Below are 14,301 nucleotides of genomic sequence, written 5' to 3' on the forward strand. Positions count from 1 at the left end.
GCAACCAGCCCAGCTGGTAGGGAGAAGGTGGCCTGCCTAGCAGGACCGTCCACCCCTGTCCTGGCCCCAAGCCCAGACTGCCTGCCTGTATTGGACATTGCCTGGTCCAGGAGGCCTGGGCATGAGGGTCAGGTGGTGTGTCCCTGGTTTCGAGACTTTGGTGGTCCCTTGGGAGCTGAGTATCCTCTGGGCAGGAGGAGGGCCAGCGGTCCACTGTTTGCATCGGCCCCTGGGGCTGTGCGCCTACCCCAGCTTCTGAGCCTGCACAGGGACGTGGCCAGGGCTCCTCCCCTGCTCTATGGCTCCAGCTCTGAACAGCTCACTGATGACTCTGACAGCTTCCTCCCCAAAGCTTGGGTCCTCGTCTGTGGGAATGGGGTGTCCCAGGCCCCCTGCAGGCAGGAACCCACCCCCAGCCCCTCTGGTGGGCCCTCCTGGGTTTTCTTACCTACTGGCTTGTGAGACCCGGTTGGCCAAACTTGGTGTCCTATTTTTATTTTGGCCTTTTTCTTAGTGTGTGTTTTCTGTAACTATTGCTGTGTAGATCTTCTATTTGAGTTTTAGGTAGAGAATCTTGCCCACCCAGAGAGCCCCCACCCCAGAGAGCCTCCACTTCAGCCCCCCCTGGGCTGGTCCTGCCTGTGCTCCGCTTGGTGTGAATGTTGAGTGTGATGGATCCACACGGCTGCTTGACCCTGCATCTCCTTCCTTCTTGTTGCTGAGGCCGGTTCTGTTCTCTCTTTCTCCACCTGAGCTGCACTTGAAGCCAAGATGAAGGATGAGAAGTGGTTGCTACGCCGGACCCTCCTGCAGCGAATCTGCTGTGAGGAGGCTGCACTGGCCCAGCCTGTCATTTCCTTCTCTAAGCTCATTCCAGAGGTCGGCCAGGGGCAGCCCGTACCTGCCTGCTCTTGTGGCCCGTGAATCAAGAATGGATTTTACATTTCCAAATGGCTGAACAAATAAAAAAAATAACAATTCATGACACTGAGAAGGTTCCATGTCCATAAGTAAAGTTTGATGTGGGTGCAGTCATGCCCATCTCTTCACAGGCCACCTGCAGAAGGCTGCTGTGGTGTAGCCATGGCAGAGTTGCATTCTTGAGGCAAAGATCAGTTGGCAAAGCTGAAAATACTGACTCCTGGCTCTTTAGGGAAACAGTTTCCAGTCCCTGGTTTAAAGGCTGTGTGGCAGGACCCCAGGATCTTGGTCAGCTTGTTCCTCCCTCAGGGCCTGCTGTGGCCTTCGCTAGTATGTCTGCAAAGTCTGCGTGCTATGGGGTCTCTCATGGGGGCATTGAGCTCTGTCGTGCTAGATTTCAGGGTATCTGCCTCATGGTCACCTGTCTCACCAACAGAGACCCTGTGGCCAGATTCAAACTAGCAGGAGCAGTTGGTCTTTGGCAGCAGGGATACCTTCAAACTGAGCTGCCACCCGCCCTGAGGTGGTCCCATGACACTCACTGTCTTGGTCAAGGTTGGGGCAGGGGTGGTGTCCTGGACTGCCCTGCGATGTGGATCGTAATAGCCAAGGGGGAGAGGGGGTTGCTATTACTCCCCATATCATGGGGAGTGCCTCACCCCCTGCGATGTGGATCGTAATAGCCAATTACTCCCCCCTGCAACGTGTGTCCATTATTAGCAGTCTCTTTTATTCAGGATATTAGGAACAATTTCACAGGTTGTGTATACACAGCCTGCGACAGGAGAACGAACACCATCCTCTGCACCTCCGGATATTAGGAACCATATCACACAATGAGGGTACACTTTTTGGGAGATTTGGGGTAATGTCGCCCTGTGTTTCCCTGAATATTCGGAGACATATCACAGGGTAGTTGTACACCCACTACTCTCTTGGCAGGAACATCATACTTTACCTACTGGAAATTAGGAGAAATATCACAGACTGGGTATCAAGCCACTGTCATACTGGAAGTAATATCATGCTCTCCCCCACAAGTTATGAGGAATAATATCACAGGGGGGTGTGTACCTTCTCCGGTAGTGGGAGTAGTAATATCATGTCTTCCTTTAGATGACAGGAACAATATTGTCCATCCCTTCAATATTGGTACTAATACCATCTTCTCCTTTCCTGGACATAAGAAATAATATCACAGGAGGGGTGTACACCCCTTGCAACGTTGGTAGTAATATCACCTCTTCCCTGTGGTTATTAAGGATAAAAATCCCAGGGTGGCTGTACGGTTCCTACTTTATTGCGAGTAATATCATCCGTTCACCCCCTGGATAAGAGGAACCATACCACTGAAGAGGTGTCCACCCCCTTCGATATTGTCAGCCATGTCATCTTCTTCCTGCCTGGATATTAGGAACGATACCCCAGGGTTGGTGGCCGTGTATACCCCCTGCGATATCGAAAGTAAAATCATCCTCTTTCCCGCTGGATATTAGGAACTATATCACAGGTGTATGTGCACCTTCTGGGATATTGGGAGTACTCTCAGCCTCCACCCCGCTGCATATTAGGAGCAATATACAGGGGGCAGGGTGGTCACACCCCCTGCGATATTGAGAGCAATATTCTTCTCTTTCTCCTGTACATTAGGAACTACATCACAGGGGCCTGTACACCTTCAGCGGTATTGGGATTCATGTTATCCTCTCCCCCACTGAAAGTGAAAAACCAAATCACAGAAGGGTGCACACCCCCTGCGATATTGCCACTGGTATCATCGTCTCCTTCCCAGGATATAGGGAACAATATCCCAAGCGGGTGTACATCCCCTGCAATATTGGGAGTAATGTCTTCCTCTCCCCCGCTGGCTATTACGAACAATGTCACAGAAGGAGTGTACACCCCCTGCTCTATTGGGGGTGATATCCTCTCCATCCCTGGATATTAGGAACAATATCACTAGGCAGTGTACATCTCCTGCAATACTGAGACTAATCCTCTCGCCCCCTGGATATTAGGAATCATATCACAGGGGTGGTGTACATCCACCGCGAAATTGGAAGAAATATCATCCTCTCCACCTTTGGATGTTAGGGAAAATATCACGGGGGAGGTCTACAACCCCTGTGATATTGGGAGTCATATCATCCTCTCCATCCCAGGATATAAGAAACAAGATGACCGAGGAGATATACACCCACTGTGATAGTTTCAATAATGTTATCCTCTACCCGATGGCTATTAGGAATAACATCATAGAGGGGTGTACACTCTCTTCGATATTGGGACTAATATCATCCTCTCCCCGCCGGATATCAGGAACAAATCTATTAATTATTAATATTAATAAATATAATAAAAATTAATAATAATCATCAATATTAATAATCATAATAAAGATAGTAAAAATTAATACTGGTTAAAATGTTAACAAATAGTATTAATAATTAATAATAATATCACTATTAATAATTAATGATATCAGCAATTAATATTGCTTAAGTCAATAGTAAGAGATGTTGGTAATAAAATAATGATTAATATTAAGAACTAATAATATTGTTAAATGACATTAATATTAATAATTAATTTTAAGTGTGCATAATCATGTATGTAAAATAATTATCCGTAAGTAATAATGGTATCCAATTAATTAATAGTGTCATTGATAATTATTAAAATCAATCATTGATGTTTAATAATTAATCATATTATTACTCCTAATACCGCAAGGGGTGTACACTTACCTATGATGTCGTTCCTAATATTCAGGGACGGACAGCATGATATTAGTTTTAATATCATAGTATGTGTACACTCACGCTGTGACACCGATCCTAATATCTAGGGTGATACAGTATGACATGACTCCCAACATAGCAACGAATGGACAGCCACCTGGTGATATTGCTCCTAATATTCACGGAAGAAGCATATGATATCACTCCCAATATCGCAGGGAGTGTACAACTCTTCTGGGATATTGTTGCTGGTATCTGGAGGGGGAGAGGATGATAATAATTCCAGTATCGCAGGCTGTGTTCATCCGCCCTGTGATATTGTTATTAACATCCTGGAAGGGAGAGGATGATATGACTCCCCATAGAGCAGGAGGCGTACACCCAGCCTGGCATATTGTTCTTAATATCCATGGAGTGGAGAGGCTGATATTACTCCCAATATGGCAGGGGTGAACATTCACCCTGTGATATTCTTCTTAACATCTCAAGGCCGAGAGGTTCATATTACTCCCAGTATCGCAGACACTGTACATCCCCGTGTGATACTCTTCCTGATATCCGGAAGGGGAGAAGATGGCATTAATCCCCATATCGCAGGAGGTGAACACTCACTCTGTGATATCTTTCCTAATTTGCAGGGGGAGAGAGGATAATTTCATTCCCAATATTGCAAAAGGTGTACACGCTCACCCCGTGATATTGTCCTTAATATTCCAAGGCAGAGAACATGATGTTACACCCAATATTACAGAAAGTGTACACCCCCAGTGATGTTGTTCCCATGACCCGGGAGGGAAGAGGATGATATTATTTTCAATATCGCCGGGGGTGTACAGGCCACTGGTGATACTGTTCATAATTTCCACCTGGGAGAGGATGATATTACTCAGAATATTCCAGGAGTTATAAACACTACTTTGATTTTGCTACTAATAGCCAGGCAGAGAGAGGATGATATTCCTCCCTATATTGGAGAGGGTATACACCCGTCTTTGATACTGTTCGTGATGTCTAGAGGAGGACATGACATTACTCACAAAATCGTAAAAACGCTGTGGATCCATCGTGGATTCTAATATCCAGGCAGAGATATTACACCTCAAGTCGAGGGGAGTGACTACCGCGGCTGTCATATTGTTTCCTATACCCAGTGAGGAGAGGATGACTTCGCGACGAATATCGAGGAAGCCAAAAGGCCCTCTGTGATATAGTTCCAAATACCTACCAGGGACAGGATGATACTACCTTCAATAAAAGGGGTTGTCCAACTCGCCGGACATATTTTTTCAACTATCCAGAAGAAGAGAAAATGATACTACTCCCAATATTGCTGGGGGTGTCCTCCGTCATGTGATATTGTTCTCAGGGCTAAAGGGAGAGAAGATAACGTCATTCATTGAACTACAGGTGGTGCACACGCAACGGTGATATTGTCCGCAGGGGGGTGAGCCACCCCCCGCGAGGTGGGGACCAATAGCCACCCCCTCTCCCCCCCTTGGCTATTGGGAGCCACCTCGCAGGGGGGTGAGCCACCCCCCGCGAGGTGGGGACCAATAGCCACCCCCTCTCCCCCCCTTGGCTATTGGGAGCCACCTCGCAGGGGGGTGAGCCACCCCCCGCGAGGTGGGGACCAATAGCCACCCCCTCTCCCCCCCTTGGCTATTGGGAGCCACCTCGCAGGGGGGTGAGCCACCCCCCGCGAGGTGGGGACCAATAGCCACCCCCTCTCCCCCCCTTGGCTATTGGGAGCCACCTCGCAGGGGGGTGAGCCACCCCCCGCGAGGTGGGGACCAATAGCCACCCCCTCTCCCCCCCTTGGCTATTGGGAGCCACCTCGCAGGGGGGTGAGCCACCCCCCGCGAGGTGGGGACCAATAGCCACCCCCTCTCCCCCCTTGGCTATTGGGAGCCACCTCGCAGGGGGGTGAGCCACCCCCCACCCCCCGCGAGGTGGGGACCAATAGCCACCCCCTCTCCCCCCTTGGCTATTGGGAGCCACCTCGCAGGGGGGTGAGCCACCCCCCACCCCCCGCGAGGTGGGGACCAATAGCCACCCCCTCTCCCCCCTTGGCTATTGGGAGCCACCTCGCAGGGGGGTGAGCCACCCCCCACCCCCCGCGAGGTGGGGACCAATAGCCACCCCCTCTCCCCCCCTTGGCTATTGGGAGCCACCTCGCAGGGGGGTGAGCCACCCCCCACCCCCCGCGAGGTGGGGACCAATAGCCACCCCCTCTCCCCCCCTTGGCTATTGGGAGCCACCTCGCAGGGGGGTGAGCCACCCCCCACCCCCCGCGAGGTGGGGACCAATAGCCACCCCCTCTCCCCCCCTTGGCTATTGGGAGCCACCTCGCAGGGGGGTGAGCCACCCCCCACCCCCCGCGAGGTGGGGACCAATAGCCACCCCCTCTCCCCCCCTTGGCTATTGGGAGCCACCTCGCAGGGGGGTGAGCCACCCCCCACCCCCCGCGAGGTGGGGACCAATAGCCACCCCCTCTCCCCCCCTTGGCTATTGGGAGCCACCTCGCAGGGGGGTGAGCCACCCCCCACCCCCCGCGAGGTGGGGACCAATAGCCACCCCCTCTCCCCCCTTGGCTATTGGGAGCCACCTCGCAGGGGGGTGAGCCACCCCCCACCCCCCGCGAGGTGGGGACCAATAGCCACCCCCTCTCCCCCCCTTGGCTATTGGGAGCCACCTCGCAGGGGGGTGAGCCACCCCCCACCCCCCGCGAGGTGGGGACCAATAGCCACCCCCTCTCCCCCCCTTGGCTATTGGGAGCCACCTCGCAGGGGGGTGAGCCACCCCCCACCCCCCGCGAGGTGGGGACCAATAGCCACCCCCTCTCCCCCCCTTGGCTATTGGGAGCCACCTCGCAGGGGGGTGAGCCACCCCCCACCCCCCGCGAGGTGGGGACCAATAGCCACCCCCTCTCCCCCCCTTGGCTATTGGGAGCCACCTCGCAGGGGGGTGAGCCACCCCCCACCCCCCGCGAGGTGGGGACCAATAGCCACCCCCTCTCCCCCCCTTGGCTATTGGGAGCCACCTCGCAGGGGGGTGAGCCACCCCCCACCCCCCGCGAGGTGGGGACCAATAGCCACCCCCTCTCCCCCCCTTGGCTATTGGGAGCCACCTCGCAGGGGGGTGAGCCACCCCCCACCCCCCGCGAGGTGGGGACCAATAGCCACCCCCTCTCCCCCCCTTGGCTATTGGGAGCCACCTCGCAGGGGGGTGAGCCACCCCCCACCCCCCGCGAGGTGGGGACCAATAGCCACCCCCTCTCCCCCCCTTGGCTATTGGGAGCCACCTCGCAGGGGGGTGAGCCACCCCCCACCCCCCGCGAGGTGGGGACCAATAGCCACCCCCTCTCCCCCCCTTGGCTATTGGGAGCCACCTCGCAGGGGGGTGAGCCACCCCCCACCCCCCGCGAGGTGGGGACCAATAGCCACCCCCTCTCCCCCCCTTGGCTATTGGGAGCCACCTCGCAGGGGGGTGAGCCACCCCCCACCCCCCGCGAGGTGGGGACCAATAGCCACCCCCTCTCCCCCCCTTGGCTATTGGGAGCCACCTCGCAGGGGGGTGAGCCACCCCCCACCCCCCGCGAGGTGGGGACCAATAGCCACCCCCTCTCCCCCCCTTGGCTATTGGGAGCCACCTCGCAGGGGGGTGAGCCACCCCCCACCCCCCGCGAGGTGGGGACCAATAGCCACCCCCTCTCCCCCCCTTGGCTATTGGGAGCCACCTCGCAGGGGGGTGAGCCACCCCCCACCCCCCGCGAGGTGGGGACCAATAGCCACCCCCTCTCCCCCCCTTGGCTATTGGGAGCCACCTCGCAGGGGGGTGAGCCACCCCCCACCCCCCGCGAGGTGGGGACCAATAGCCACCCCCTCTCCCCCCCTTGGCTATTGGGAGCCACCTCGCAGGGGGGTGAGCCACCCCCCACCCCCCGCGAGGTGGGGACCAATAGCCACCCCCTCTCCCCCCCTTGGCTATTGGGAGCCACCTCGCAGGGGGGTGAGCCACCCCCCGCGAGGTGGGGACCAATAGCCACCCCCTCTCCCCCCCTTGGCTATTGGGAGCCACCTCGCAGGGGGGTGAGCCACCCCCCGCGAGGTGGGGACCAATAGCCACCCCCTCTCCCCCCCTTGGCTATTGGGAGCCACCTCGCAGGGGGGTGAGCCACCCCCCGCGAGGTGGGGACCAATAGCCACCCCCTCTCCCCCCTTGGCTATTGGGAGCCACCTCGCAGGGGGGTGAGCCACCCCCCGCGAGGTGGGGACCAATAGCCACCCCCTCTCCCCCCTTGGCTATTGGGAGCCACCTCGCAGGGGGGTGAGCCACCCCCCGCGAGGTGGGGACCAATAGCCACCCCCTCTCCCCCCCTTGGCTATTGGGAGCCACCTCGCAGGGGGGTGAGCCACCCCCCGCGAGGTGGGGACCAATAGCCACCCCCTCTCCCCCCCTTGGCTATTGGGAGCCACCTCGCAGGGAGGTGAGCCACCCCCCGCGAGGTGGGGACCAATAGCCACCCCCTCTCCCCCCCTTGGCTATTGGGAGCCACCTCGCAGGGGGGTGAGCCACCCCCCGCGAGGTGGGGACCAATAGCCACCCCCTCTCCCCCCCTTGGCTATTGGGAGCCACCTCGCAGGGGGGTGAGCCACCCCCCACCCCCCGCGAGGTGGGGACCAATAGCCACCCCCTCTCCCCCCCTTGGCTATTGGGAGCCACCTCGCAGGGGGGTGAGCCACCCCCCACCCCCCGCGAGGTGGGGACCAATAGCCACCCCCTCTCCCCCCCTTGGCTATTGGGAGCCACCTCGCAGGGGGGTGAGCCACCCCCCACCCCCCGCGAGGTGGGGACCAATAGCCACCCCCTCTCCCCCCCTTGGCTATTGGGAGCCACCTCGCAGGGGGGTGAGCCACCCCCCACCCCCCGCGAGGTGGGGACCAATAGCCACCCCCTCTCCCCCCCTTGGCTATTGGGAGCCACCTCGCAGGGGGGTGAGCCACCCCCCACCCCCCGCGAGGTGGGGACCAATAGCCACCCCCTCTCCCCCCCTTGGCTATTGGGAGCCACCTCGCAGGGGGGTGAGCCACCCCCCACCCCCCGCGAGGTGGGGACCAATAGCCACCCCCTCTCCCCCCCTTGGCTATTGGGAGCCACCTCGCAGGGGGGTGAGCCACCCCCCACCCCCCGCGAGGTGGGGACCAATAGCCACCCCCTCTCCCCCCCTTGGCTATTGGGAGCCACCTCGCAGGGGGGTGAGCCACCCCCCACCCCCCGCGAGGTGGGGACCAATAGCCACCCCCTCTCCCCCCCTTGGCTATTGGGAGCCACCTCGCAGGGGGGTGAGCCACCCCCCACCCCCCGCGAGGTGGGGACCAATAGCCACCCCCTCTCCCCCCCTTGGCTATTGGGAGCCACCTCGCAGGGGGGTGAGCCACCCCCCACCCCCCGCGAGGTGGGGACCAATAGCCACCCCCTCTCCCCCCCTTGGCTATTGGGAGCCACCTCGCAGGGGGGTGAGCCACCCCCCACCCCCCGCGAGGTGGGGACCAATAGCCACCCCCTCTCCCCCCCTTGGCTATTGGGAGCCACCTCGCAGGGGGGTGAGCCACCCCCCACCCCCCGCGAGGTGGGGACCAATAGCCACCCCCTCTCCCCCCCTTGGCTATTGGGAGCCACCTCGCAGGGGGGTGAGCCACCCCCCACCCCCCGCGAGGTGGGGACCAATAGCCACCCCCTCTCCCCCCCTTGGCTATTGGGAGCCACCTCGCAGGGGGGTGAGCCACCCCCCACCCCCCGCGAGGTGGGGACCAATAGCCACCCCCTCTCCCCCCCTTGGCTATTGGGAGCCACCTCGCAGGGGGGTGAGCCACCCACCACCCCCCGCGAGGTGGGGACCAATAGCCACCCCCTCTCCCCCCCTTGGCTATTGGGAGCCACCTCGCAGGGGGGTGAGCCACCCCCCACCCCCCGCGAGGTGGGGACCAATAGCCACCCCCTCTCCCCCCCTTGGCTATTGGGAGCCACCTCGCAGGGGGGTGAGCCACCCCCCACCCCCCGCGAGGTGGGGACCAATAGCCACCCCCTCTCCCCCCCTTGGCTATTGGGAGCCACCTCGCAGGGGGGTGAGCCACCCCCCACCCCCCGCGAGGTGGGGACCAATAGCCACCCCCTCTCCCCCCCTTGGCTATTGGGAGCCACCTCGCAGGGGGGTGAGCCACCCCCCACCCCCCGCGAGGTGGGGACCAATAGCCACCCCCTCTCCCCCCCTTGGCTATTGGGAGCCACCTCGCAGGGGGGTGAGCCACCCCCCACCCCCCGCGAGGTGGGGACCAATAGCCACCCCCTCTCCCCCCCTTGGCTATTGGGAGCCACCTCGCAGGGGGGTGAGCCACCCCCCACCCCCCGCGAGGTGGGGACCAATAGCCACCCCCTCTCCCCCCCTTGGCTATTGGGAGCCACCTCGCAGGGGGGTGAGCCACCCCCCACCCCCCGCGAGGTGGGGACCAATAGCCACCCCCTCTCCCCCCCTTGGCTATTGGGAGCCACCTCGCAGGGGGGTGAGCCACCCCCCACCCCCCGCGAGGTGGGGACCAATAGCCACCCCCTCTCCCCCCCTTGGCTATTGGGAGCCACCTCGCAGGGGGGTGAGCCACCCCCCACCCCCCGCGAGGTGGGGACCAATAGCCACCCCCTCTCCCCCCCTTGGCTATTGGGAGCCACCTCGCAGGGGGGTGAGCCACCCCCCACCCCCCGCGAGGTGGGGACCAATAGCCACCCCCTCTCCCCCCCTTGGCTATTGGGAGCCACCTCGCAGGGGGGTGAGCCACCCCCCACCCCCCGCGAGGTGGGGACCAATAGCCACCCCCTCTCCCCCCCTTGGCTATTGGGAGCCACCTCGCAGGGGGGTGAGCCACCCCCCACCCCCCGCGAGGTGGGGACCAATAGCCACCCCCTCTCCCCCCCTTGGCTATTGGGAGCCACCTCGCAGGGGGGTGAGCCACCCCCCACCCCCCGCGAGGTGGGGACCAATAGCCACCCCCTCTCCCCCCCTTGGCTATTGGGAGCCACCTCGCAGGGGGGTGAGCCACCCCCCACCCCCCGCGAGGTGGGGACCAATAGCCACCCCCTCTCCCCCCCTTGGCTATTGGGAGCCACCTCGCAGGGGGGTGAGCCACCCCCCACCCCCCGCGAGGTGGGGACCAATAGCCACCCCCTCTCCCCCCCTTGGCTATTGGGAGCCACCTCGCAGGGGGGTGAGCCACCCCCCACCCCCCGCGAGGTGGGGACCAATAGCCACCCCCTCTCCCCCCCTTGGCTATTGGGAGCCACCTCGCAGGGGGGTGAGCCACCCCCCACCCCCCGCGAGGTGGGGACCAATAGCCACCCCCTCTCCCCCCCTTGGCTATTGGGAGCCACCTCGCAGGGGGGTGAGCCACCCCCCACCCCCCGCGAGGTGGGGACCAATAGCCACCCCCTCTCCCCCCCTTGGCTATTGGGAGCCACCTCGCAGGGGGGTGAGCCACCCCCCACCCCCCGCGAGGTGGGGACCAATAGCCACCCCCTCTCCCCCCCTTGGCTATTGGGAGCCACCTCGCAGGGGGGTGAGCCACCCCCCACCCCCCGCGAGGTGGGGACCAATAGCCACCCCCTCTCCCCCCCTTGGCTATTGGGAGCCACCTCGCAGGGGGGTGAGCCACCCCCCACCCCCCGCGAGGTGGGGACCAATAGCCACCCCCTCTCCCCCCCTTGGCTATTGGGAGCCACCTCGCAGGGGGGTGAGCCACCCCCCACCCCCCGCGAGGTGGGGACCAATAGCCACCCCCTCTCCCCCCCTTGGCTATTGGGAGCCACCTCGCAGGGGGGTGAGCCACCCCCCACCCCCCGCGAGGTGGGGACCAATAGCCACCCCCTCTCCCCCCCTTGGCTATTGGGAGCCACCTCGCAGGGGGGTGAGCCACCCCCCACCCCCCGCGAGGTGGGGACCAATAGCCACCCCCTCTCCCCCCCTTGGCTATTGGGAGCCACCTCGCAGGGGGGTGAGCCACCCCCCGCGAGGTGGGGACCAATAGCCACCCCCTCTCCCCCCCTTGGCTATTGGGAGCCACCTCGCAGGGGGGTGAGCCACCCCCCGCGAGGTGGGGACCAATAGCCACCCCCTCTCCCCCCCTTGGCTATTGGGAGCCACCTCGCAGGGGGGTGAGCCACCCCCCGCGAGGTGGGGACCAATAGCCACCCCCTCTCCCCCCCTTGGCTATTGGGAGCCACCTCGCAGGGGGGTGAGCCACCCCCCGCGAGGTGGGGACCAATAGCCACCCCCTCTCCCCCCCTTGGCTATTGGGAGCCACCTCGCAGGGGGGTGAGCCACCCCCCGCGAGGTGGGGACCAATAGCCACCCCCTCTCCCCCCCTTGGCTATTGGGAGCCACCTCGCAGGGGGGTGAGCCACCCCCCGCGAGGTGGGGACCAATAGCCACCCCCTCTCCCCCCCTTGGCTATTGGGAGCCACCTCGCAGGGGGGTGAGCCACCCCCCGCGAGGTGGGGACCAATAGCCACCCCCTCTCCCCCCCTTGGCTATTGGGAGCCACCTCGCAGGGGGGTGAGCCACCCCCCGCGAGGTGGGGACCAATAGCCACCCCCTCTCCCCCCCTTGGCTATTGGGAGCCACCTCGCAGGGGGGTGAGCCACCCCCCGCGAGGTGGGGACCAATAGCCACCCCCTCTCCCCCCCTTGGCTATTGGGAGCCACCTCGCAGGGGGGTGAGCCACCCCCCGCGAGGTGGGGACCAATAGCCACCCCCTCTCCCCCCCTTGGCTATTGGGAGCCACCTCGCAGGGGGGTGAGCCACCCCCCACCCCCCGCGAGGTGGGGACCAATAGCCACCCCCTCTCCCCCCCTTGGCTATTGGGAGCCACCTCGCAGGGGGGTGAGCCACCCCCCACCCCCCGCGAGGTGGGGACCAATAGCCACCCCCTCTCCCCCCCTTGGCTATTGGGAGCCACCTCGCAGGGGGGTGAGCCACCCCCCACCCCCCGCGAGGTGGGGACCAATAGCCACCCCCTCTCCCCCCCTTGGCTATTGGGAGCCACCTCGCAGGGGGGTGAGCCACCCCCCACCCCCCGCGAGGTGGGGACCAATAGCCACCCCCTCTCCCCCCCTTGGCTATTGGGAGCCACCTCGCAGGGGGGTGAGCCACCCCCCACCCCCCGCGAGGTGGGGACCAATAGCCACCCCCTCTCCCCCCCTTGGCTATTGGGAGCCACCTCGCAGGGGGGTGAGCCACCCCCCACCCCCCGCGAGGTGGGGACCAATAGCCACCCCCTCTCCCCCCCTTGGCTATTGGGAGCCACCTCGCAGGGGGGTGAGCCACCCCCCACCCCCCGCGAGGTGGGGACCAATAGCCACCCCCTCTCCCCCCCTTGGCTATTGGGAGCCACCTCGCAGGGGGGTGAGCCACCCCCCACCCCCCGCGAGGTGGGGACCAATAGCCACCCCCTCTCCCCCCCTTGGCTATTGGGAGCCACCTCGCAGGGGGGTGAGCCACCCCCCACCCCCCGCGAGGTGGGGACCAATAGCCACCCCCTCTCCCCCCCTTGGCTATTGGGAGCCACCTCGCAGGGGGGTGAGCCACCCCCCACCCCCCGCGAGGTGGGGACCAATAGCCACCCCCTCTCCCCCCCTTGGCTATTGGGAGCCACCTCGCAGGGGGGTGAGCCACCCCCCACCCCCCGCGAGGTGGGGACCAATAGCCACCCCCTCTCCCCCCCTTGGCTATTGGGAGCCACCTCGCAGGGGGGTGAGCCACCCCCCACCCCCCGCGAGGTGGGGACCAATAGCCACCCCCTCTCCCCCCCTTGGCTATTGGGAGCCACCTCGCAGGGGGGTGAGCCACCCCCCACCCCCCGCGAGGTGGGGACCAATAGCCACCCCCTCTCCCCCCCTTGGCTATTGGGAGCCACCTCGCAGGGGGGTGAGCCACCCCCCACCCCCCGCGAGGTGGGGACCAATAGCCACCCCCTCTCCCCCCCTTGGCTATTGGGAGCCACCTCGCAGGGGGGTGAGCCACCCCCCACCCCCCGCGAGGTGGGGACCAATAGCCACCCCCTCTCCCCCCCTTGGCTATTGGGAGCCACCTCGCAGGGGGGTGAGCCACCCCCCACCCCCCGCGAGGTGGGGACCAATAGCCACCCCCTCTCCCCCCCTTGGCTATTGGGAGCCACCTCGCAGGGGGGTGAGCCACCCCCCACCCCCCGCGAGGTGGGGACCAATAGCCACCCCCTCTCCCCCCCTTGGCTATTGGGAGCCACCTCGCAGGGGGGTGAGCCACCCCCCACCCCCCGCGAGGTGGGGACCAATAGCCACCCCCTCTCCCCCCCTTGGCTATTGGGAGCCACCTCGCAGGGGGGTGAGCCACCCCCCACCCCCCGCGAGGTGGGGACCAATAGCCACCCCCTCTCCCCCCCTTGGCTATTGGGAGCCACCTCGCAGGGGGGTGAGCCACCCCCCACCCCCCGCGAGGTGGGGACCAATAGCCACCCCCTCTCCCCCCCTTGGCTATTGGGAGCCACCTCGCAGGGGGGTGAGCCACCCCCCACCCCCCGCGAGGTGGGGACCAATAGCCACCCCCTCTCCCCCCCTT

Source organism: Macaca mulatta, chromosome 8 (genome assembly GCF_049350105.2).
Source record: "Macaca mulatta isolate MMU2019108-1 chromosome 8, T2T-MMU8v2.0, whole genome shotgun sequence".
NCBI lineage: Eukaryota > Metazoa > Chordata > Mammalia > Primates > Cercopithecidae > Macaca > Macaca mulatta.